At 44.1% G+C, this 23,646-nt stretch overlaps 1 long non-coding RNA gene across 3 annotated transcripts in view; it reads left to right on the top strand.

The window, feature by feature from the left end:
- LOC140495760 (uncharacterized) overlaps positions 1 to 23,646 on the top strand; it is an 82,322-nt gene that overhangs the window by 43,115 nt on the left and 15,561 nt on the right. Inside the window, exons 2-4 of one of the 3 annotated variants that reach the window (XR_011964092.1) lie at positions 17,534 to 17,713; positions 21,351 to 21,580; positions 22,314 to 22,603. This is a non-coding gene — a long non-coding RNA (uncharacterized lncRNA). The other 2 variants (XR_011964091.1, XR_011964090.1) reach the window with 2 other exon arrangements.

The following is a 23,646-nucleotide window of genomic DNA, read 5'->3' as shown; positions in this document are numbered from 1 at the left end:
GGGTGGGGGTCTAATTAGGCTTCAGCTAGTAGGTGGTTTTGCATGGTTACATCATTAATCCCCTTGTCGCCACTGAAATAACTCCACAGAGGCTAGTATCCTGTCATTATGTCATCCTATTTTTTTGCACATGGACAATTCTTGACACTAATCCAGCTCTCTCAGGGGCAGCTGTCAGTGAACAGAACCTCTGGCACTCCTGTTTATGTCTGTCAGCCAGGGCTCCCTGTTAGGTTCAGGTTAACAGCCCCAGTCGAGGAACTCATATTCTCTGAGATCCACCTGGCTGACCTCGTTCCAATCATTACATTCGTGAATCAAGAAAATATGATTTAATTAAAAGACCTGATATATACTAATGTGAAATGAAATAAATTCCTGCCAATGCTGAAACAATAACTATCTAGTACCACAAATGAGTGCAGGCAAACACATTTTATTCCAGGACTTCAGCTCCTTGTCACCAATACAGTTTGTTCTGGTCCATCATTATTTTGATCTTCTTCCTCAATTCTAAATGTCATGTATCATTTAAAGGGCCATGTCTCTCCACTTTGAGCGGTTCACCAGGAAAGATACTTTGACTCACACCTGAAGCATCTACTAAATGTTCCTCACACATCTCTGGGATGCATTCGCCTATTATAAATGTTCCAACATGTCTTGTCCTGACATAGCCAGATCTGCTAACAGTGTTTTAATCTCCATTCTGTCTTCCTCTGTTCCTTACATTGAATTGGTGCCTGCAATTAGTTCCTGAAATGGTTTGAAATCTGGCAACCATTTATTCTAGATGTCACTGTGGAGTATCGCAGTTCTTTCACAAAGACTGACAGAAATGATTGTTTTCCCAAGACTTTTTAAGGTCGCAGACAACTGATCCAATGAAATCTCTTTCTCCCAGAACCAAACATCAGTGAGGACAAGTTGCCCATCCATACTAACTCAGTCTTGAGGATTGGTGAATTCAGCATCTTGAATGATGTTTATCATGACCAAGATGATGCTGTAAAGCCAAAAGGACGTTCTGCTGACCACACAACTAAGTAGCGTGCTAGATGGTTTTCAGTGCTGGTGGGATGCCAAGTACGTCGGCCACATGTCCCTTTGATAAACCCTTACAAGGCCTATAGGGAATCACTGATTAATCTCTCAGTGGGACTTGTGGAGTAGGAGTTCCCTTGGTAGGGCCTGCCCAGCCTGGAATTCATCACTCGAGCCCTTTGTAAAGACAGACAGTGGCAGAGTGGTTGCGTCATTACCCTGGACCAGGAGACCCATGACCCTTCTGTTCTAAAGGTGAGTAAGAGACAGGGGGCCCTCTTATGGCCCAGTGGTCACGCCGCTACCCCTGAACCAAGGGGCCCAGGTTCAAGTCGTACCTGTTCAAGAGATGAGTAATAATATCTCTAAAAGGTTAATCAAAAAATAGGGTAAACAAAAAAAATTAAAAATATTATAAAAACAGAGGAGGGCTCACGTATGGCACAGTAGTGGTGTCCCTACTCCTGGACAAGGAGACATGGGTTCAGAGGTGTGCAATAACAGGAGAGGGAAAGGGGACAGACAGACAGTGCAGGGAGTCCCTGTGGCCATTCCCCTCAATAATAAGTGCACCATTTTAGATACTGTGGGAAAGCCACAGCGTCCAGGTCTCTGGCACTGAGCCTGGCTTCTGTAACTTAGAAGGGACGGGGGGAGAATAGGGGAGCAATAGTAATAGGAGATTCAGTTGTAAGAGGAACAAACAGGAGATTCTATGGTTGTGAACGAGACTCCTGGATAGTGCCAGCATCAGGTGTCTCTGATCGAGTTTACAGGATTCTTAAGGGGGAGGGAGAGCAACCAAAAGTCGTGGTACACATTGGTACCAATGACATTGATAAGGAAAGGGAGGAGGACATGACAAGAGAATATAAGGTTGGAAGCTAGAAGACAGGATGAGCAGAGTAATAATGTCAGGATTGTTCCTGGTGCCATGTGTTAGTGAGGCTAGGAATAGAGAATGAGTGCAGTTGAATACGTGGCTGCAGGGCTGGTGTAGGAGGGAGGGCTTCAGGTATGTGAATCATTGAGATACCTTCTGGGAAGGTGGGACCTGTACAAGGAGGACGGGTTGCACCTCAACTGGAAGGGCACCAATATCCTGGGTGGGATGTTTGCTAGAGCTCTTTGGGAGGGTTTAAACGGGATTGGCGGGGGGGGGTGGGAACCTGAACTACAGTTCAGATGATGGGGTAAGTAATGAACAGCCAGATACAGCGTGCAGAGAATCTGTGAGGAGGGATAGGCACTTGATAGAGCAAAGGGGCAGTCAGTGTAATAGGTTGAAGTGTGTTTATTTTAACGCAAGAAATGTCAGGAATGAGGGTGACGAACTCAGAGCATGGATCAGTACTTGGAACTATGATGTTAGGGGCCATTATTGAGACTTGGATATCATAGGGACGGGAATAGTTGTTGAATGTTCCAGGGTTTAGATGTTTCAAAAGGAACGGGAATAAGGTAAAAGAGGTGGAAGAGTGGCATTGCTAATCAGGGCTAGTATCTCAGCTGCAGAAAGGGAAGATTGTTGAGGAAGGTTTGTCTACAGAGTTAGTATGGGTGGAAGTCAGAAACAGGAAAGGAGCAGTCATTTTATTGGGAGTTTTCTACAGGCCCCCCAATAACAACGAGACACAGAGGAGCAGATTGGGAGACAGATTTTGGAAAGGTGCAGAAGTAACAGGGTTGTAGTCACGAGTGCCTTCAACTTCCCTAATATTGATTGGAAACTACTTAGTTCAAATAGTTTGGTTGGGGCAGTTTCTGCCAGGTGTGTCCAGGAAGGATTCCTGATGCAATATATAGATAGACTGATTGGAGGGGAGGCCATATTGGCTTTGGTGCTGAGCAACGAACCATGCTAGGTATCAGATCTCTTGGTGGGAAAGCAATTTGGTGATAGTGATCACAACTCCCTGACCTTTACTATAGTCTTGGAGAGGGATAGGAGCAGACAGTATGGGAAACTATTTAATTGGAGGAGGGGGAGTTACAATGCTATGAGGCTGGAACTGGGGTGCTTAGAATGGGAACAGATGTTCTCAGGGAAATGCACAACAGAAATGTGGAGGTTGATTAGGAAACACCTGCTGATGCTGCTGGACAGGTTTGTCCCACCGAGGCAAGGAAGGGATGGTAGGGTGAAGGAACCTTGGATGACAAGGGATGTGGAACATCTAGTCAAGAGGAAGAAGGAAGCTTACATAAGGTTGGGGAAGCAAGGATCAGACAGGACTTTAGAGGGTTACAAGATAGCCAGGAAGGAACTGAGTAATGGACTTAGGGGAGCTAGAAGGGGGCATGCATCGTGGAGGGAACCTGCGCTTGGAGTCAGAGGAAGTAGAGGAGGTCCTTAATGTATACTTTGCTTCAGTATTCACTACTGAGAGGGACCTTGCCATTTCTGAGGACAACATGAAACAGGCTGATATGCTTGAACAGGTTGATGTTAAGAAGGAGGGTGTGCTGAAAATTTTGAAAAACATAAGGATAGATAAATCCTCTGGGCCAGATGGGATATAATCTGGGTTACTACAGGAAGTAAAAGAAGAGATTGCTGTGCTTTTAGCAATGATCTTGTGTCCTCACTGTCCACGTGAGTACTGTCAGATGACTGGAGGGTGGCAAATGTTATTCCCTTGTGCAAGAAAGGGAGTAGGGATAATCCTGGGAATTATAGACCAGTCAGTCATACGTCAGTGGTGGGCAAAGTATTGGAGAGGATTCTGAGAGACAGGATTTATGATGACTTGGAAGATCATAGTTCGATTATAGATAGTCAGCATGGCTTTGTGAGGGGTAGGTCATGCCTGACAAACTGTATTGAATTCTTTGACGATGTGACAGAACATATCGATGAAGGTAGAGCAGTGGGTGTGGTGTATATGGATTTTAGCGAGCCGTTTCATAAGGTTCCCCGTGGTAGGCTTGCTCAGAAAGTAAGGAGGCATGGGATACATGGAAATGTAGCTGTCAGGATACAGAATTGGCTGGCCCATAGAAGACAAGAGGGTGGTGGTTAATATTCAGCCTGGAGCTCAGTGACCAGTGGGATCAGTTTTGGGACCTCTGCTCTTCATGATTTTTATAAATCACTTGGATGAGGAAGTGGAAGGGTGAGTTAATATGTTTGCTGATGACCCGAAGGTTGGTGGAGTTGTGGATCATGTGGAAGGCTATTGTAGATTGCAATGAGACGTTGACAGGATGCAGAACTGGGCTGATAAATGGCAGATGGACTGGTAAAGTGTGAAGTGACTCACTTTGGAAGGTCACATTTGAATGCAGAATCCAGGGTTAAAAGCAAAATTCTGGGCAGTGTGGAGGAACAGAGGAATCTCAGGGTCCTTGTGCATAGATCCCTCAAAGCTGCCACCCAGATTGAAAGGGTTGTGAAGAAGGCGTAAGGTGTGTTGGCTTTCATTAGCAGAGGGATTGGGTTTAAGAGCTGCAAGGTTATGCTGCAGCTCTAGAGTCCTGGTTAGACCACACTTGGAATATTGTGTCCAGTTCTGGTTGATCATTATAGGATAGATGTGGAAGCTTTAGAGAGGGTGCAGTGGATATTTACTAGGATGCTGCCTGGACTGGAGGGCATGTCTTATGAAGAAAGGTCAAGGGAGCTATGGCTTTTCTCATTGGAGTGAAGAAGGATGAGAGGTGACTTGATAGAGGTGTACAAGATGTTGAGAGGCATGGATAGAGTAGATAGCCAGATGCATTTTTCAGGGTGTAAATGTCTATCACGAGGGGCCATAATTATAAGGTGATTGGAGGATGATTTAGGGGAGATGTCAGAGGTAGGTTCTTTACACAGAGAGTGGTGGGTGTGTGGAATTCACCGCCAGCGGTGGGTAGTAGAGTTATAGGGACATTTAAGCAACTCTTCGATAGGCACATGGATGACAGTAAAATGAAAGTTATGTAGGTTAGCTTGATCTTAGCGTAGGATAAAACGACAGCACACATCAAGGGCCAAAGGGCCTATACTGTGCTGTACTGTTCTAACATTGTTGAACAGGTTGATTAGCAAAATAGGTTATATTTTTTTAAAAATGACAGACAGAACCGGCTGTGCTGGGTTGGGACTTGTCCATGTATGCCATGAGTAGTGGCACTGTTTTGGTGTTCAACTGTAAATAATGTTACTTTTCAGTCCCAAAGTCTGGCAGATTATATCAGACAGGAAGTCCCTTTGACTGTTTGCAACAAAGGCAGTACTGACTGTATGGTCTCTGTGGTAATGAGTTCCACATTTCACCACCCTCTAACTGAAGAAATTCCTCCTCATCTCAGTTCTAAACGTTCAACCCTTCACTCAGAGGCTGTGCCCTCAGGTACTAGACTATTTCTACTATTCCTACTATTGGAATTCCTACTATTGGAATTATCTTCTACATTCTATCTAGGCCTCACAGTATTTTGTGTTACAATCAGATCACCCCTCATCCTTTAAATTCCATCGAGTACAGACCCAGAGTCCTCAACCATTCCTTATATGGCAAGCTCTTCATCCCAGGATCATTCTTGTAAACTTCCTCTGGATCTACACCACTGTCCGCGCCTCCTTCTTTAGATATGAGAACAAAACTGCTCACAATATTCCAAGTGAAGTCTGATCACAGCCTTATTATAGTCCTCTTGAAACAAAATGCCAGCATTGCATTTGCCTTCCAAACTGCCAGTTGAACTGCTTGTTAACCTTAAGAGAATCCTGAACTTGGACACTTAACTCCCTTTGTGCTTCAGATTTCTGAAGCCTTTTCGTGTTAGGAAATAGTCTACGCATCTTCTTTCTACTAAAGTGCACAACCTCACACTTCCCAATATTTCATTCCACCTGCTGCTTCTCTCCTAGCCTATCCAAGTCCTTCTGCAGCCTGCCAGTTTTCTCAACAATACTTGTCATGAGCTAACTTAGCAACAACGCCCTCAGTTCATTTATCCAGATTGTTAATATGTAGTGTGAATAGTGTGGTCCCAATATGGACCCCTGTATTACTCCAATAGTCACCAGCTGAAAAAGACTCCTTTATCCCCACTCTCTGCTTTTTGCCAGTCAGCCAATTCTTTATCCTTGCCTTAACACTATGGGCCCTTATCGCACTTAGCAGCCTCTTGTGTGACACCTTGGCATTCTGGAAATACAAAAAGATCACATTCACTGGTTCTCCTTTGTTGAACCTGCTCATAACCTCCTCAAAGAATTCTAACAGATTTGTCAGGCATGACCTCCCTTTGATGAAGCCATACATTTTACCATGCATTTCCAAATGTTCCTCAATGTCATCCTTCATAATAGACTCCAATATCTTACTGATGTCAGACTAACTGGCTTATAGTTTCTTACCTTCTGCCTCCCTCCTTTTGTTAAAAAAAAAGGGGTGTTACACAAGCCATTTTCCAGTGCTTTGGGGCCCTCCTTGACTCTAGCCTTTTCTGAAAGATTATTACCAATGCCTCCACAATCTCCTCAGCCATGTCCTTCAGGACACTAGTGCATCATCCATCTGATCCAGGTGATTTATCCACCTTGAGAACTTTCAGCTTCCCTAGTACCTTCTCTTTAGTGATGGTCACTACACTCTCCTCTGTCCCCTGACTCTTTGAAGTTCTGATATACTGCTAGTGCCCTCCACCATGAAGGCTAATCTAAAGTACCTGTACAGTTCCTCTGCCATTTCTTTTTGTCCCTATTATTACTTCTCAAGCCCATTTTCCCGCAGTTCAATGTCTACTCTTGCCTCTTGCTTACCTTTTAGATATCCAAAAAGGCTGTTGCAATCTTCTTTTATATTACTAGCTAGCTTGCCCATATATTTCATCTTCTCCCATCTTATTGCTTTTTTAGTTATCTACTACTAGCTTTTAAAGGCTTCCCAATCCTTTCCTTTCCCACTAAACTTCACCACATTGCATGCTTTTTCATTTGCTTTTATGCTGTCCCTGATTTCCCTTGTCAGACTTGGTTGCCTCGTCCTTCCCTTAGTATGTTTCCTCTTCCTTTGGATGAATTTCTGCTGTGCCTCCCAAATTATCCCCAGAAACGCCTGCCATTGCTGCACGACTGTTTCGAGAGTGTGTTGCTGGAAAAGCACAGCAGGTCAGGCATCCGGGGAGCAGAAGAATCGATGTTTCGGGCATAAGCCCTTCATCAGGAAGAGCTTTCCTGATGAAGGGCTTATGCCTGAAATGTCAATTCTCCTGCTCCTTGGATGCTGCCTAACCTGCTGTGCTTTTCCAGCACCACACTCTCGGCTCTGATCTCCAGCATCTGCAGTCCTCACTTTCTCCTGCTCTGATGTTTTCCCTGCTGGGCTCCCCTACCAATCAACTCTGGTCAGCTCCCTCCTCTTGTCTTTGTAGTTACCTTTGCTTAATTGTTATACCCTTACATCTTATTGCAGCCACTCCCTCTCAAACTGCAAGTTGAATGCTGTCATATTATGGTCAATTTAGGAGGTTAAGGGCTGATATGCTCGAAGTCTTTGACAGATAATCAGGAAAAGACAGGATTGTTAAAGATAAACTCTTTCCACTGGTTGGAGAATGTAGAACTAGTGTGCATAGTCTGAGAATTGTGGGCGGCATGGTGGCACAGTAGTTAGCACTGCTGCCTCACAGCACCAGAGACCTGGGTTCAATTCCTGCCCCAGGTGACTAACTGTGTGGAGTTTGCACATTCTCCCTGTGTCTGCGTGGGTTTCCTCCGGGTGCTCCGGTTTCCTCCCACAGTCCAAAAATGTGCAGGTTAGGTGAATTGCCCATGCTAAATTGCCCGTAGCGTTAGGTGTAGGGGAATGGTTCAGGGTGGGTGCGTTTCTGCGGTTCAGTGTGGACTTATTGGGCCGAAGGGCCTGTTTCCACACTGTAAGTAATCTAATCTAATCTAAATTTGGGACAGGATTCTGGGTAATACAAAATGGAGGATGGGGAAAAGTTGTGGCTGTAAAAACCACTCATGTTTTGAGGTATTTTAGGTGTTGGAGGTGATTTCCTCAAAGTCCAGGAGCAGTAATTATTGTTTTATAAGATGTGGCATTGTTTTGGAACTTTTGGGGAAGAAAACATAAAAAAACACCCAACGGCACTTTAAAAACGAGGAAGAGAGGCAAAGTCATAGACCACATGGTCAGAGAAAGAAATCTACACTGCTGTCTAACACAACAGTGAATCTGCACAGCTACTGCCTTTGCTGTTTGAGTACACGTATCGCTGGACATCAGAATGTGTCTAAGAAAAATTAACAAACAGCAAAATTCACAGCTGACCTTGGAGGAATCCGCACAGGAGCAGCTAAAAGCATAGTTTTTAAGTGTAACCTTGCTGAAAATCTACAATACTGAGTACAGTGGGTTCTTTTTTGATTATATGTTTTATTGAGATTTGTCTCCTGATTACATTTTAAAATATAAAATATTAGCCTGGAGCAGTGTTTTTTTTGAGCAGTAAGACGGTGCTATTTACTGGGTCTGTAGATTGTTAAGGAACAAATATGGCCTTCAGTAGAGTGATGTGCTCTATCTGTTGGATGTGGGAATTTAGGAAGCATTTCCATGTTACAGATGATTATGTCTGCAGGATGTTTCTTTGGTTGTGAATCCTATCATGTCGCATGGATCAGTTGGAGCTGTAGTTAAAGGCAATGAGGAATCTACAGGATCTAGGGGGTGTGATGGATGACAGTTATAAGAAGGGAGAAAAACTGCAGATACAGACCAGTAGGTGGACTACTGCCAGGAAAGGGAGGGGAGGGAGGGAGATATTGCAGGAGTCTCCTGTGGCTATCCCCATCTCAATTAAGTGTGCTGTTTTGGAAAATGTCGGGGGGTTATGGACTCTCAGGAGAATGTGGCATGAACAGCCAAGTTTCTGGTACCAACAATGGCTCTAGTGTAACAAGGGTAAGGCAGGTTCCAAGTGATTTATTGTGATAGGGAACTGTCTAGTAAGAGGCGCAGACAGCAAGAAATCAGAATGGCGTGTTGCCTCCCTGGTGTCAGGATCAAAGATATCTCGGAGAGGGTGCAGATTGTTTTCAAGGGGGAGAGGGACCAGCAGGAGGTCGTTGTGCACATTGGAACTAGCGACAATAGGAAGGAATAAGGATGAGATTCTGAAGGGAGAATACAGAAAGTTAGGCAGGAATTTTTAAAAAAGGACGTCCTCGAGGGTAGTAATATCTGGATCACGTCTGGTGTAACGAGGTAGTGAGGTTAGAGCAGATGGATGTATGGCTGAGGAGCTGGTGCAGGGGGAAAGGGTTCACATTTTTGGGATATTGGAATCTCTGCTGAGGTAGAAGTGATCTGAAGGACGGATTTAACCTGCATTGGAAGGGGACAAATATACTGGCAGGGAGATTTACTAGAGTTGCTCAGGAGGATTTAAACTGGTAAAGAAGTATGGTGGGACTCAGAGAGATAGTGAGGAAAGAGATCGGTCTGAGACTGGTACAGTTGGGAAAAGGAGCGAGTCAAACAGTCAGGGCAGGCAGAAATAAAGCAGAAAACAAGGTAGGACTGACAAATTAAACTGCATTTATTAACTTTCCAAACATAGACTGGGACTGCCATAATGTTAAGGATTTAGATGGAGAGGAATTTGTTACCTGTGTGTACAAGAACATTTTCTGATTCAGTATGTGCATGTTCCTACTGGAGAAGGTGCAAAACTTGACCAACTCTTGGGAAATACGACAGGGAAAGTGACTGAGACGTCAGTGGGGGAGCACTTTGGGGCCAGCAACTATAATTCTGAGTTTTAAAATAGTGATGGAAAAGGATGGACCGGATCTAGAAGTTAAAGTTCTAAATTGGAGGAAGGAAATTTTGATGGTGTGTTAGGCAAGAACTTCCAAAGATGAGGGGAGGATGTTCGTAGGTAAAGGGACGGCTGGAAAATGGGAAGCTTTCAAAAATGTGATAGCGAGAGTCCAAAGACAATGTTCCTGTTAGGGTGAAAGGAAAGGTTGGTAGGTATAGGGAATGCTGGATGATGAGAGAAGTTGACTTTTTGGTCAAAAAAACAAAGGAAGCATATGTCAGGTACAGACAGCAGAGATCGAGTGAATCCTTAGAGTATAAAGACAGTAGGAGCATACTTAAGAGAGAAATCAGGAGGGCTAAAAGGGGATAGGAGATAGCTTTGACCTTTTGGGTTGAAGGAGAATCCAAAGGGATTTTATAAATACATTAAGGACAAAAGGGCAACGAGGGAGAGAATAGGGCCCCTCAAAGATCAGCAAGGTGGCCTATGTGTAGAACCACAGGAGATGGGGAGATACTAAAGGAGTATTTTGCATCAGTGTTTACTGTGGAGAAGGACATGGAAGATATAGAATGTGGGGAAATAGAAGGTGACATCTTGAAAATTGTCCATATTACAGAGGTGGTGGTGTTGGATGTCTTAAAATGCATGAAGGTGAATAAACCCCCAGGACCTGATCAGGTGTACCCTGATATCGATGGTGGGCATGTTGTTGGAGGGAATCCTGAGGGACAGAATCTACATGTATTTGGAAAGGCAAGGACTGATTGGGGATAGTCAACATGGCTTTGTACATGGGAAATCATGTCTCAAAAACTTGATTGACTTTTCTTGAAGAAGTAACAAAGAGGATTGATGAGGGCAGAGCAGTGGATGTGATCCATATGGACTTCAGAAAGGTGTTCGGTAACACTGATTAGCAAGGTTAGATCTCGTGGAATACAGGGAGAACTAGCCATTTGGATACAGAACTGGCTCAAAGGTAGAAGACAGAGGGTGGTGGTGGAGGGTTGTTTTTCAAACTGGAGGCGTGTGACCAGTGGTGTGCCACAAGGATCAGTGCTAGGTCCACTGCGTTTTGTCATTTATATAAATGATTTGGATGTGAGCATAAGAGGTATAGTTAGTACATCTGCAGATGACACCAAAATTGGAGGTGTAGTGGACAGCGAAGAATGTTACCTCAGATTACAGCAGGATCTTGACCATTGGGCTAATGGGCTGAGAAGTGGCAGATGGAGTTAAATTTCGATAAATGTAAGGTGCTGCATTTTGGAAAAGCAAATCAGAGCAGGATTTATACATTTAATGGTAAGGACCTAGGGAGTGTTGCTGGATAAAGAGATCTTGGAGTGCAGGTTCATAGCTCCTTGAAGGTGGAGTCACAAGTTGATAGGATAGTGAAGAAGGCATTTGGTATACTTTCTTTTGTTGGTCAGAGTATTGACTATAGGAGTTGGGAGGTCATGTTGTGGCTGTACAGTACATTGGATAGGCCACTTTTGGAATATGGTGTGCAGTACTGGTCTCCCTCCTGTCAGAAGGATATTGTGAAACTTGAAGGGTTCAGAAAACATTTATGAGTATGTTGTTAGGATTGGAGGGCACTGCTTTTCCTGGAGCATCGGAGGCTGAGGGGTGACCATATAGAGGTTTATGAAATCACGAGGGGCATGGATAGGGTAACTAGACAAAGTGTTATCCCTACGGTAGGGGGTTCCAGAACTAGAGGGCATAGGTTTAGGGTGAGAGGGGCAATATTTAGAAGGGATCTAAAGGGCAACTTCTTTCACACAGAGGGTGGTACATGTATGGAATGAGCTGCCAGAGGAAGTGGTGGAGGCTGGTAGAATGACAACATTTAAAAGGCATCTGGATGGGTATATGAATAGGAAGGGTTTAGAGGGATATGGGCCAAGTGCTGGTAAATGGGACTAGATTGGTTTCGAATATCTGGTTTGAATGGATGAGTTGAACCGAAGTGTCTGTTTCCGTACTGTACATCTCTATGACTTTACCTCAGGAGAGGTAGACCCAGAAGGGGCGGTAGATGTTTCGAACTCTGTTTTGCAAATGGTAGTGGATGCGGGATTAGTTGTTAATTTTAAACCTGAGATGGATCAATTTTGTAAATCAAAGGTAGTAAGTATACGGAATAAAGGCAGGCGTGTGGAGTCAGGACACAGACCAGCTCATGATCTCATTGAATGATAGAACAGGCTCAATGGGCTGAATGGCCTACTCCTGTTCCAATGTTCCCATTTACTACGATGGTTTTTTAAAAAATATTTTTATTGAAAACCTTTTTAAATCTGTTACAAAACATTTATATACAATAAAAGAATAACACCATCAAAACAGAAAAAAAGGCAGTACAACAAAGCCATAACACAGTACTAGTGTCAATGAATGACCCACTATTCTACCAAAACAAACACATCTACTTAACTAAAACTAAACTATAAATATATTAAATAAGTACCAGCTTAAACTAAATTCAAATAACTTAGAATAAAGTAGTGGGATAGTATTTATCTCACTCATCACATCTCCACTGAGGCTTCCAGACCTTGGAGCACCATCTACAGTACCCGTATTCTTTTTCCCCCAGTCTCCTCCTCCCATACTGATTCCCACGGCTCTACCATGATACTAATTAATATTGCTGATAAGTCAGCGTCAATACAATTTAGGAAAAGCCGCCACATCTCATAAAACTGTTCCGTTTTGTGGTGCACCATATTTGTGAGATAACCTTGGAGGAGATGCTCCATCGCCAGCTTACGCCATCCAATAAGACCTGGTGGTTTTTTTGACGTCCAATTCAGTTGAGTGTTCTTCCTCTCACAATGGGTAAGAATGCTGCACAATCTCTTCCCGTGTTCCCCCAGAGAGGGCAAATTTGGCAACCCCAAAAGAAGAAATACCAGATCCACGTTAATTTCAATCCCCAGGATGTTCTTTAGCTCCCTTATTATAGCACTCCAGTATCTCTGCATCTTACAACATGACCAGTAGCAGTGCGCCCCTATACTAATGTTACACTGGGGACACCCTGATGACTGGTACCATATAAGCTTTGTGTAAGATCTTCAATTGCATGGCTTGCGCTCTGTCACATACTGAGATTTTCCTTACATTCCCCCAGATGTCTTCCCTTCCCTCTGATGAAATATCATCTCCTAACTCTCCATTCCACATTCTACACAATCCTTCCATGTCCCCCAGGGCACGACCTTTCTGTAAATAATATAACATACTGAGTGAAAGAGTACCCGTACACCAGAGTACTCTTTTTTTCCACATCTGATTTGTAACACTGGACCAGGAGTGTGGTCTTCCTCTGTATATAGTCCCTTATCTGGAAATATCGGAAAAGGTCCCTATTAGACAATCCATATTTCAGACTTAACTGACTAAATGACATCAGGGCCATCCCCTTGAATAAATCTCCCACTCAGAAGACTCACTTATTCTCCCATGCCTAAAAGCTGAAGTCCATTGTCCCAGGTTTAAATCCTTGGGCTCCCACCAACGGGGTAAATGGCGAAGTTTTAGACCAATTGCTTTTATCTTGCCTCATTATCCTCTAAGCTTTCACTGTATTTAAAATAATTAGACTTTTACATTATTTGGTCACGGATTTCATCTTGTCCATGAATAATAAGTTAATTAAAGGACATCTCGACTGCAAGGCTTCAATATCAAGCCAAATCGACTCCGAAATCCCCCCGTACCCAATCACCAACATATGTTAACAGGGCACTTATTTGATATTTCTTCAAATCCAGAAGATCCACTCCTCCCTCAGCCTACAAAAGCTGCAATTTAGTAAATTTAATTAGAGGATGGCTATGGCACCAAATAAAGGATACTAGCCAACCATTAATCCTCCGTAATACTTGTCTAGATAACAATAATGGGAACATTCATGGTGTACAGTAGTCAAGGAAGTACATTTGTCTTAATCAGAGCTATTTGGCCTAGCCATGATAATGGTAACCCCTCCAACTGCTGAAAATCCTGTTTTATCCTCTCTAGTAATTGTACATAGTTAGCTTTATACAGCTGGTGGAAGGAAGGGGTAATAAAAATTGCCAAATACAGAAAACCTTTTGACGGCCATCTGAACAAGAATTGCATTCCATCCTTCAGGTTAGGCACCTCCACTAATCCCCTTACCGGCATGGCTTCCCATTTTGTAAAGTTGATCCTGTAACCCGAGAAACCGCCATATGAATTAATTGTTTGGATCTGTCGGGGAACAGACTTGTCCGGATCAGCCAAGAATAAAAGGTCATCATCAACATCTGCTCTCCCATTTCCACTTTTGCTGCTACGATTTCAGGAACCTTCCTGATAGCTTCAGCTAACGGTTCAATCACCAAGGTAAATAACAGTGGTGATAAAGGACTCCCCTGTCGACTGCCTCTTCCAATATTAAAGTTATTTGACTTCATACCATTTGTAATGACTGCCGCCTAAAGATCATTAGACAGTACTGCTACCCACCTGGCAAAGGATCCCCCCAAACCAAAGCACTCTAGGACCTCAAACAGATACTGCCATTCTATCCAATCAAACACCTTTTCGACGTCTAGGGAGACCACCAAAACTAGAATCAGTCTTTGCTGGCATACCTGTACTGTGTTCAGTACTCTCCTGATATTGTTAGAGGAGCTACGGTCCTTAATAAAACCTCTATTCCTGATGATGGGCTTTTGCCCGAAACGTCGATTTTCCTGCTCCTCGGATGCTGCCTGACCTGCTGTGCTTTTCCAGCACCACTCTAATCTAGAATCTGGTTTTCAGCATCTGCAGTCCTTATTTTTACCTTGATAAAACCTGTCTGGTCTTCTTTTATAATATGAGCCAGGACCTTCTCCAACCTCAGAACCAGCATCATGGATAGAATTTTAAGATCTACATTCAACAGTGAAATTGGTCCATATGAAGCATATTCTTCGGGGTCTTTCCCTTTCTTTAAAATAAGGGAAAAAATAGCCCCGCTAAGACAATCCTGTGTATAAGAGTATTTGTACATTCCCAGAAGTGGCTCCACTAACATGTTTATGAATTTCTTATAGAATTCAGTTGGGAATCCATCTGGTCCCAGTGCTTTGCCACCCTGGAGATGCTTTATTGCTTCCTGCACTTCCTATACCGTTATAGGCACACTCAAAAGGGAAGCCTGTTCCATATTTATATTGGGGAGGTCCAGATTTTCAAAAAAGGACTGCATTCCCATTGTACTGTGTTCACCCCCCTCCGACCGATACACTGCAAAGTATTCCCTAAACCTAACATTGATCTTCTTCAATTCACCAGTAATCGTGCCAGCCTTCTCCCTAATAGACATAATAGATTGGGAATCTTTTTTCCTCCTAGTCAAATAAGCCAGATGTCTACCAGGCTTATCTCCGAATTCAAGCAATCTTTGTTTGGCAAAGGAGACCTTTTTTTTTAAGCCAATGTGTGTACTGAGTTGAGGGCAGGCCAGAGAGCTGTGATCCGTTGAAGTTTAACCAGTGATGCTTATTATAATGTGTTTTCTCAGCTACCTTCAGCCAGGCCTTCAGCATCTGTTGCTGTTCCTCCCTCTGCCTCTTTCTAGTCATCGAATAAGAGATGATCAGACCTTGCAAATATGCCTTAGTGGCCTCGTAAAGTATTGCTGGATTATTAGCCGTACCAAAAGGCCCTGAACTCACTTGTAATATATTCAACAAATTTGCTATCCTCTAGCAAAAATGGATCCATGCACCAGTGACATGCATGCATTCCACTACCCTTGACTTTAACATCTAAATACACTGCACATCATGCGAAACAGCTATATTCGCAATTTTGCACGCCAATGTTCTGTCCAAACCTTCAGTTGGTATAAAAAATATCAATTTGCGTATGGCACTTGTGTTGTTGGAATAGAACGTGAAGTCTCTTCCATTAGGGTGGAGATACCTCCACACATCAGGTAGTCCCAACTCATTGCACATGCCCACCAACTGTTTAGACCTTGTGAGTGAACCTGCCAGGCCTTTTGGTGCCTTGTCAATCTCTGGATCTATTAGGTGATTAAAATTCCCCCCTATAATTGTATGGCGTACCCCAAGATTAATTAATTTAGCCACTGTTTCAATTAGAAATTTAAGGGGGTGCACCGGGGGACAGTATACATTCAAAACGCCATACTCTTCTCCATGTATTAGGGCTTTAAGAATGATAAACCATCCATGTTCGTCCTTAATCTGCTCTGTTTCCTGGAAAGGGAGGTTCCTTCTTATCGGTAAAGCCATTCCTCTACTCTTAGCTGAAGGGTGAGAAAAATACCCTGTCATAACCCCCCTGCTGCAGTTTCCGATGTTCCTTGTTAGTTAGATGTGTCTCCTGCAGCAGGGCAATGTCCACCCTTTCCTTCTTGAGACTCAACAGGACCTTCTTTCTTTTAATAGGAGAATGGGTCCCTTTTATAGTCCAGGTGCACCACCTGAACAAATCACTAGCCATGGTCATCTAGGGCAGCCTGTGGTTTCACAGGGGGAGGGAACTTATCTGAGGTGTGATGAGCTACAAAGATATTAACTCTATGAGATCTAAAAACTGTTCCTATAAAAACAACTACAACTAAAATAAAACACTACATTTAACTGAAGTAAACACCCAAATAATCCCCAGTTCGCTCGAGATCTTCCCCCTTGCCCATAGGGGGCACCCTTCCCAATCCTTACTGCCATCTTAACTCCTTCTAGCTGAGGCCATGCCCTAGCCCCAGGCAATTAACAAATGAGGAAAACCTGTTATTTACATTCTGAAAGCTAACAATTGACACCCATCCCCCCCTTCCATCATCTTAACCGCAGATTTAGCCACCCCCAATTCAAAATCAAAAGGACATCAGTAAAAATAAAAGGAGCCCTAGATAATACCCGATATCTAAAATAATTCAAATTTTATGAATTTACAACAAAACTGTACATATAAAAACCAGCACCCACAAAAAAGAAAGGGGGAGAGAGAAGTAAAAAAGGGGGTAATAGAAAAAAATCCCCAAACCATTGTCCGCAATAATGCCCCCTCCCCTCTCACCCTGACTCAGGTCCTTCAATTCAAAGACTTCACAAAGTTCTTCGCCTTTTCTGAGGAGTCAAAGTTATACACCATCCCCCCAGGGGTGAAACACAACACGGCTGGTTACCTCAAGGAGTATTGAATGTTCAGGTCTCTATATTCTTTCTTGACATCATCAAATGTCCTTCTCTTCTTAATTAGGGCTCCTGAAAAGGCCTGAAAAAGCATTATCTCTGAGCCTTCATACATTAAAGCTTGTGAATTCCTTCCCAGTCTTCTTGCTGTGGGTGGCACGGTGCACGGTGGCACGGTGGTTAGCACTGCTGCCTCACAGCGCCAGAGACCCGGGTTCAATTCCCGCCTCAGGCGACTGACTGTGTGGAGTTTGCACGTTCTCCCCGTGTCTGTGTGGGTTTCCTCCGGGTGCTCCGGTTTCCTCCCACAGTCCAAAGATGTGCAGGTCAGGTGAATTGGCCATGCTAAATTGCCCGTAGTGTTAGGTAAGGGGTAGATATAGATGTAGGGGTAGGGGTATGGGTGGGTTACGCTTCGGCGGGGCGGTGTGGACTTGTTGGGCCGAAGGGCCTGTTTCCACACTGTAAGTAATCTAATCTAATCTAATCTAATCTAATTGTTTTTCTTTATAATACAGGAGCTGCACTAGGACCACGTGGGGGCACGGGTCCAGCCTGGACCTGTGCATAGTGATCCGGTGAGCCCGCTCCACCCTTATCAGGCCCGACCCCAACTCGAACCCCAGGAACTTCGGGAGCCACCCTTGCAAAGCCGATGAGGTCCTTGCCTTCCTCGCATTCCAGGAGACCCATGATCCGTAGGTTTTTCCTTTTATTTTTATTTTCCAGGTCGTCAACTTGATCCTGAAGGACCCAAACCTGGTCTTCCAGCGTTCGGATCCTTCCTCCTGAGACCTCAGCTACAGTGTCCGATGCCGCGGTCCTCTCCTCCACTGTCTCCAGTCTTCAATCCAGCAGCTGGATTTACTGCTCGTGCTTTTTTTAGGGGGGCAGACAGTGGCTCAACTGCTGCTTGAGTCCACCCTCAGAGTTTGGCAAACTCCGAGAGTAAATGCTGCTGTTCTGCTGGATCCTAAGCGGCCACCCCGGGAGTGTGAACACTGGCTGCAGGCACCCCTGATGCAGTAGTGGAGTGCCCTGTCTGTTGTACTCCTTTAGGCCCCTTTCTTTTATTCGACTTCATCCTGGCCTTTAAGCTGTCCCATACGACTTCAGCAGCTCCGAATAGTCAGCAAGTTTAAATTAATACTTTTATCTCCCAGGGGTGGATGATAAGGGGAGGGGGGGTGGTAAAGGTCCATCTTGCCCAGGGGTATGGCACAGATCCCAGCACAGCAGACCACTCAGACCGCCGCCATATTGGATCTCCCTGTTTACTACGATGTTATACTCCAGAAGGATGAAGGACCAGACCAAACTTTAGTACTCTAATGAGCATTTATTTACAGAGATGCTCATTCCAGACAGACACCAACTTAGTCAACAGCAACAACTTCTCAATTTGCAATGGGTCACACATAATACCAGTTAATACCAAGCATCTGAATACAATTCAACACAATTCGTGTGCCGTGAACAGCTTCATCCTTCTGAGTGTGTGGGGAAAAGTGTTAAGCAGGAGGCAGTAGAATTTCAGGTAGTTGAGGAGTTTGATTGTATACAGCACAAGTTTCCATGTCAGAAGAAATCCTGGCTGGCAAGCTAGTCAATGGGGGAGGCAGAGACTGTGAATCTGAGTCGGTGATGGGTGAGGCTCTCCCAGTCAACTTGGACTTTGTCTCCCTTTCATTGTTGTTGAGCAACTCAAGAAAAGCTGATGAACTGGATTCACAAATGTGTTAAGATAAAGAGCTGTTGGCATTCAGTTATACAATGTCGACTTTGGTCTCATTTATGTTGTTATGCAAATAAAATGCAAATAAGTGCCACTGTATTGTGACATGGTTCAAATACAATGTGTTAACAAAGTAAACACACTGTATAAGGCATATTGTACACCATTGCTTTAAGCATATGAAAAATAAAACTCTTCCTCTTCATTTACCAGAAATGAATTTGGCTTTGGAACTATTTGTAGGTGGTGTAGATACATTCTTTGCTAAGTTATCAGTTCAGCAAGCAATGAGTCATAATGACTTTGGCTTGGGCTGCTGATATGGAATGGGCTGCATTCAGATTCACATTTAAACAGAACAGAACAGAAGCTATGGGTTTGGGGTTTGGGGTGCAGAATTTCCTAGAAATTATTCCATTCAAAGTACCATTTTATTCAAGATGAAAGGTTTTAATGAAACATCACTGGTCCAAACCTCCTTGGTCATTTTGAGCCACTTCTTCAGTTCACCAACACAAACCATTGTCCACACACTTAGAAAGCTCCAACCAATATCTGGACTTCAGGGGCTAAGTTATGAGGAGACATTCGACAAATTAAGCCTGGTTTCCCCAGAATTAGAAGGTTAAGGAGTGATCTAACTGAAGTCATCAACATATTAACAGGGAAAGATGGGGGAGATAAAGATAAACTATTTCCACTGGTTTTAGATTCTAGAACTAGGGGCATAGACTGAGAATTAGGGCCTGACTATTCAGGAGAAATGTTAAGAAGCACTACTACGCAGAAAGGCTGGTAGACTTTGGAACTCTCTTCCACAAACAGCGGTTGATGATAAATCAGTTGTTAATTTTAAATCTGAATAGATATTGTTTTGTTAAGCACGTGTATTGTGGGATATAGGTCAAAGGCGGGTAGATGGAGCTAGACCCCAGTTCAGCCAGGATCTCATTGAATGGTGGAACAGGCTCGAAGAGCTGAATGGACTATTCCTGCTCCTATGCTCTCCCCGCTGTGCTGAGGAGAATCTCGAGCAAGTTTCCAATATTCCTACAAGCTGGCATTAATCTGTATCTAAAGTCATCTGAGAGCAGTGTAACAGAGATGTCTGAGAATTTAATAGTGAATTCACTCACAATGATTTTTCAAACCTTCTCACCAGCAAAAATGCCTTCCTTGTATCGACACTGTCAAATCATTTCTATCATTTTAAACCCATGTAGAAAAGCATGGCTGGAGACATGGGGAGCGAAGAGAGATTCAGATATAGAATAATATCCCTACAGTGTGGAAACAGGTCCTTCGGCCTAACAGGTCCACACCAAACCTCTGAAGAGTAACCCACCCAAACCCATTCTCCTACCCTATATTTACCCTGACTATTGCACCTAACCTACACATCCCTGAACACTATGGGGAATTTAGCATGGTCAATTCACCTAACCTGCACATCTTTGGATTGTGGGAGGAAACCGGAGTGCCCGAAGGAAACCCACGCAGACACAGGGAGAACAATGCAGAAAGAAGTTATTCGTCCCAACGAATCCACACTGACCCTCTGGAGAGCATCCCACCCAGACCCAACCCCTTACCATATCCCCATAACCCTACATTTCCCGTTCATCCTTCCCTCTTGCAGTCTTCACCCTCTCCGCTCCTCCAGTCGTCGCCATCTGACATTGTCGCTGGTGTCCATGTGCTCCACCTCTGCTGCCACCAGCGCCATCACTTCCATGCCCACGCTGGAGACGGTCACACTGCACGGGTCCCATACCTCATCCAACGCTGGACATGAACTGTTGGACCCCTGGCTCTCCTTCCAATGCTGCCACCCATAACAGATGCACAGGCCACATCTATCAGGCCACATATGTCTACCTAATTTACACATTCCTGAACACTATGGGCAATTTAGCATGGCCAATCTACCTAATCTGCATAGCTTCGGACTGTGGGAGGAAACCGGAGCACCCAGAGGAAACACTTCCACACACAGATTGGGAGAAGGTGCAAACTCCACACAGAAAGTTACGTGAGGGTGGAATCAGACCTTGAGTCCCTGCTGCTGTTAGGCAGCAATGCTAGCCACTGAGCCGTTGTTATCCCTGAACGAAGTTGAGAGCATAGTCTCACTGACAGGTTAATGAACGTTATTGGGGAGAAACCAAACTAATTTGATATTTGACAGAACAATTTAATTACAAATGGTGGCATCTTGAAATGGTTACAATCAGAGGCAATTTAGCTTATTGACCTATCCTTTCTCCCATCTTTGTTTCTGAAAGTTGGATCTCAATGGAATGCCATTTGATTGATGAAATACTACAGTGGTTTGCTGAGCAGGACTCTCTCAGGATCTTACTCTCTGCCACCTGACACATTGCAAAGATTTACAGGCCAACTATCGACCTATCTTGTTGATTTATTTATTGAGACTTATTTAATATATTTTTACTTGTACCTCAGAACAGTGAAAAGCTCTAGTGCCATGTTGGAATAAATTACTGAACGGATTGTATAAATGGGTATGAATAAATTAATAGCAAATTGATATTGCTAAAATGGAAACAGCTTCAATCGTTCATCCTTCCCTCTTGCAGTCTTCACCCTCTCCGCTCCTCCAGTCGCCGCCATCTGACATTGTCGCTGGGGTCCATGTGCTCCACCTCTGCTGCCACCAGCACCATCACTTCCATGCCCACGCTGGAGACGGTCACACTGCACGGGTCCCATACCTCATCCAACGCTGGACATGAACTGCTGGACCCCTGGCTCTCCTTCCAATGCTGCCACCCATAACAGATGCACAGGCCACATCTATCAAGTCCCTGTACGTGGTTTGAACCCTAAGCATCTAGCACAGTGCCAGGGATGTTACCCACTGCACTATTCTGACTGTGGTGCCTCTCAAATACATAAAAATAATTTTAAGAATATGTCTAGAGTGGAATTTATAGGTTTAGATAAACTGTGGACAAAATCTGTTGCTATGGATTATGACATTGTTGCCCTTTAGAGAGTTTAATAAGGTGATATAAAGGTTCTTAATATGTGATTATCAAGTATTGTAGGAACAATTGGGAAGAAAAGAAGTTGTAAAAATGATGGTTTGGATGAAGGATGAAAGGTACCTTGGAAATAAGAGCAGAAGTAGGCCAATTGTTCTGTCAAGTCTGCCAGCCATTTTAAATCAATCATGGCTGATTGTTAACCACTACACCGATTTTCCTCACTATCCTCATATACCTTGCAGTCTTTAGTATCTGGAAATCAGTTGGTCTTGAACATGCTTCCACAGCCCTCTGGGGCGAAGGACGTTATCATTTTTAGCTAAACTAATTGGGATTGATGTGAGATTTGCCTCAAGCAGGTTTGGATTATGGGAGGAAATCAGAGCACCCAGTGGAAACCCATATTTATCACGACTGGATATTATATAAAAGTATTGTATTTGTAGGCCCAGAAATGTCTGGTTACTATTAAGTTACTTGATTACAACAGAGCAACATGGTTATAGACTGTGATCCAAATTAAGATGGAGTCTCTGATCTTTATACCCTCAGGTCACATGCTGTGAAATATTGATGAAATCATGAGCATGTCTCTGAAAAGTATACCCTACCTACTGGCTGTGAGACAATACAATGATCCAAAGACCAGTGGAGGACTGCAGCAATGTGTATTGGCTGTTGGGGTGAAGATCTGCATTGGCGCAGTCACCACTACCAGAAGGAGGACCTCACCAAGACACCCTCCAAGGACAAACTGAGGACTGCAGATGCCAGAGATCAGAGCTTAAAAATATATGGCTGGAAAAGCGCAGCAGGTCAGGCAGCATCCAAGGAACAGGAGAATCGACGTTTCAGGCATAAGCCTGAAGAAGGGCTTATGCCCGAAACGTCGATTCTCCTGTTCCTTTGATGCTGCCTGACCCTCCAAGGACACGCAACCAACTGCACTGAAGAACAGGTCATTGTATGTCTGGTGTTGGTCATGGGCAGACAGGTCTATACTTACCTGGTAGGGGAGATCATCGCTGGGGTCAAGAGTGGAGCTTTGAGTCATCAGAGCTAGTGGAGATCATCGCTGGATCGTGATTGTACATTGGAGGATTGTTTGGTTGTGCTGACCTGCTCTTGGTGGATCTTCATGCTGGCTTCGGCCTAACACCAATTCAGGGACCAGCCAACCTTGGAGCTATGGCCTCAGCAGCCACCCGCAGCCCAGGCCAGGGCATTCACAACACAGTCAAGGTGACTGTGAGAAAGTGGAGGAGCGTACAGCTGTCGATCGGACGGTGTTTGTCAAGAAGGTTCTGCTGGAGTGTTGTGGGTTTGACACAGCAGACTGAGTGTTGCGGACAGGCACATTCCAAGGTCCAGGACTACATGTTGAGGGACGCGCTGAAGCTTGGGGCAGCTGCCGCCAAGACGCGGTGGGGAAAGACCACCATGTAATGTCTGCCTGCCTAAGAACAGGGGGCCCACACAGTAAGTGGTCTCCGCTGACGCCTCAGCTAAACATATGGATATATGGATAGTAAACATACAGACCTGTATATACGAATGATTACTCTATCTCTGTATCCAAAGAAATGGAATGTTTACGGATGTACGGCATGACCAATTGTACAGATCATCAAAATCTTTTATGAATAAAGTATATTTTTGAAATAAAAAAAAGACGTTTACTGCCTGCAGGACTTCCCTGGGGGCTATTTCGATGTGACCTTCAGGAGTGTGAAGCAGTGAGATAAGCTCCTGAAGGTCTTCAAGGAGAAGGAAGGGGAACCTCTGTTCTCCATCTTGTCGGCGGTCCCGTTGTATGTGCTTCCTGCACAGAGGAGTCAGGTGCTTATGATTCATATGTACAACCCCCACGTCCCAGCAGCTGATG

This window comes from Chiloscyllium punctatum, chromosome 25, assembly GCF_047496795.1.
Source record: "Chiloscyllium punctatum isolate Juve2018m chromosome 25, sChiPun1.3, whole genome shotgun sequence".
In the NCBI taxonomy this organism is placed as follows: Eukaryota; Metazoa; Chordata; class Chondrichthyes; order Orectolobiformes; family Hemiscylliidae; genus Chiloscyllium; species Chiloscyllium punctatum.
The sequence above is the reverse complement of the archived record's forward strand: the minus strand, read 5'-3'. Positions and strand labels throughout refer to the sequence as shown.